This window comes from Colletes latitarsis, unplaced genomic scaffold, assembly GCF_051014445.1.
Source record: "Colletes latitarsis isolate SP2378_abdomen unplaced genomic scaffold, iyColLati1 scaffold0055, whole genome shotgun sequence".
In the NCBI taxonomy this organism is placed as follows: Eukaryota; Metazoa; Arthropoda; class Insecta; order Hymenoptera; family Colletidae; genus Colletes; species Colletes latitarsis.
In genome coordinates, this window is record NW_027488405.1 from 112,501 (window position 1) to 115,000 (window position 2,500).

At 47.6% G+C, this 2,500-nt stretch overlaps 1 non-coding gene and 1 pseudogene across 1 annotated transcript; both read left to right on the forward strand.

Annotated features, from left to right (window-relative positions):
• The first annotated feature begins 1,052 nt into the window (after positions 1-1,052).
• On the forward strand, positions 1,053-1,207 carry LOC143351016 (5.8S ribosomal RNA). Its single transcript, XR_013081413.1, has one exon. It is a non-coding gene; the product is annotated as a 5.8S ribosomal RNA (ribosomal RNA).
• Positions 1,208-2,423: 1,216 nt separating this feature from the next.
• Positions 2,424-2,500, forward strand: part of LOC143351010 (large subunit ribosomal RNA) — a 3,133-nt pseudogene continuing 3,056 nt past the window's right edge.

Consider the following 2,500-nt stretch of genomic DNA (forward strand, 5'->3'; position numbering starts at 1 on the left):
CTAACGACGACCAGCCGAAACGGCTGTAGTTTATCGCATCGATTTCATCGAGCAACCGATGGACGCTGCCGCGTTCGTTCGTAAATGAATAATATACATACTCATGGCTAACTTGAGGCGAATAATCGCAAACGACGACGCGTCGATTTTGCGGCCATCGTTGCTCGCGCGACTAACGACGACCAGCCGAAACGGCTGTAGTTTATCGCATCGATTTCATCGAGCAACCGATGGACGCTGCCGCGTTCGTTCGTAAATGAATAATATACATACTCATGGCTAACTTGAGGCGAATAATCGCAAACGACGACGCGTCGATTTTGCGGCCATCGTTGCTCGCGCGACTAACGACGACCAGCCGAAACGGCTGTAGTTTATCGCATCGATTTCATCGAGCAACCGATGGACGCTGCCGCGTTCGTTCGTAAATGAATGTTATACATACTCATGGCTAACTTGAGGCGAATAATCGCAAACGACGACGCGTCGATTTTGCGGCCATCGTTGCTCGCGCGACTAACGACGACCAGCCGAGACGGCTGTAGTTTATCGCATCGATTTCATCGAGCAACCGATGGACGCTGCCGCGTTCGTTCGTAAATGAATAATATACATACTCATGGCTAACGTGAGGCGAATAATCGCAAACGACGACGCGTCGATTGTGCGGCCATCCGTTGCTCGCGCGACTAACGACGACCAGCCGAGAAGGCTGTAGTTTATCGCATCGATTTCATCGAGCAACCGATGGGCGCTGCCGCGTGCGTTCGCCCGATTGCGCGTGAAGTTACTGTTCGGAACCAAGAATATACGGGTGTATTATACCCGTTTGGTCGCAGCCACGCGCAAAGGCTTTTGAATGTACTGTACGCCCGGCCGTCGAACGATGGTTTTCCGTCATTCAGGAAACAAAAAGAAACTTTTGTCGTCGATATGGCGCGTTCAATCCTCCGTCGATACGCTGGTCGGAGGTGCGAACATCGAATATTTTTAAAGCAAAGAACAAGGAGCATTTTTAAATACAAAGAAAAAAATTGTAAATTGTATATGATTACCCTGAACGGTGGATCACTTGGCTCGTGGGTCGATGAAGAACGCAGCTAATTGCGCGTCAACGTGTGAACTGCAGGACACATGAACATCGACATTTCGAACGCACATTGCGGTCCACGGATAAAATTCCTGGACCACGCCTGGCTGAGGGTCGTTCACTTGTCCTAAAACTGCTTGCGTTGTTCTCAGATTCCCTAACCCCGCCGTCGTTTACCTCTCCTTTCGGGGAGATGGCGAAGAACGTTTCGGAGCCGGGTCGATGAAGAGAAAGGTATCAACGTACGAGCGAGAATTTGGGTATTTCGTTGGCGTTTGTCGCTGGACGTACGAAAAAGAATAAATATTATATATTATTGGCAAGTTTGCGCACCCCTTGCGTGGTGAGGCAGAGATCAGTCTGGACTCGCGCGAGTGTTTTACGGCGTCGTGCGTCGTGTTGTCTGGAGTATCATCACGACCGCCCGTTAAAGCACCGCTCCTACGATTTCTGACTTTGACGGCACTAAAAACCACCGTGGGGCGCAAATCGCGTTTCGTACAAATCTAATGATTACCGGCGCTCCCGACGTTGCCCGAAGTTAATAATTTATGCAAAGGAAAGAGAAAATAAAGCGTATACTAGTTTTGGAGCATAACAAAAAGGACACTGGAAAGAAATTTGATCAAACACTGATAATTATGATATGTAATATATGCCCTACCACGTGAAATTTGTGGTATCCGTCGGTCGTCGTCTTCCTCTCTGTTCGTTCGTACAGCCCCAGGGAAAAATGATAATTTATCAAACGAATCGGACGATCATCCTCTATGGAGAGGCTCGAACGAACACGACGAGAAGCGCGATACGAACGGAACCCAAAAGAAGGGATATACTCTGAGAAGTTGGTCGCCCCATGTCTCTCTTTGTTACGAATATGTATATCGATTGCGAGACCGCGCGTTTAGCCGGTCGTCCAGTCCACGAATGCTTTTCTTTCGAACTTACGGTGGACTTTGGTAGACTATCAAAGAATCAACGAAAATCGGATCGGGTAGTTCTATCATAGACACACACCGTGGTTCTTCTTTAATTTGAAAAGCGACGGAAGGACGTTAAAAGTAATCAGCCGGTTACGCCTAGCGAGCGTTTCGCATCGAACGAATGAAAAACTAAGACAGAAGGGAGACACTTTGGCGAGGCGCTAAAAACCCATCATTGATATCCTTTTCTCCGAGAAAGCAAAATGCTATTATATGCTATCGGAGGACGCGGAGAAGTAGGAGGTGGTGGTCGATTCCATATATACACCAGGTTCTTGTTGCTCCGATTCGTTACGGTGTACGATTTGTTTTTCTTTTTTTTTTTTTTTTCAACTAACAAGTTTGTTCGACGACCTCAGAGCAGGCGAGATGACCCGCTGAATTTAAGCATATTACTAAGCGGAGGAAAAGAAACTAACTAGGATTT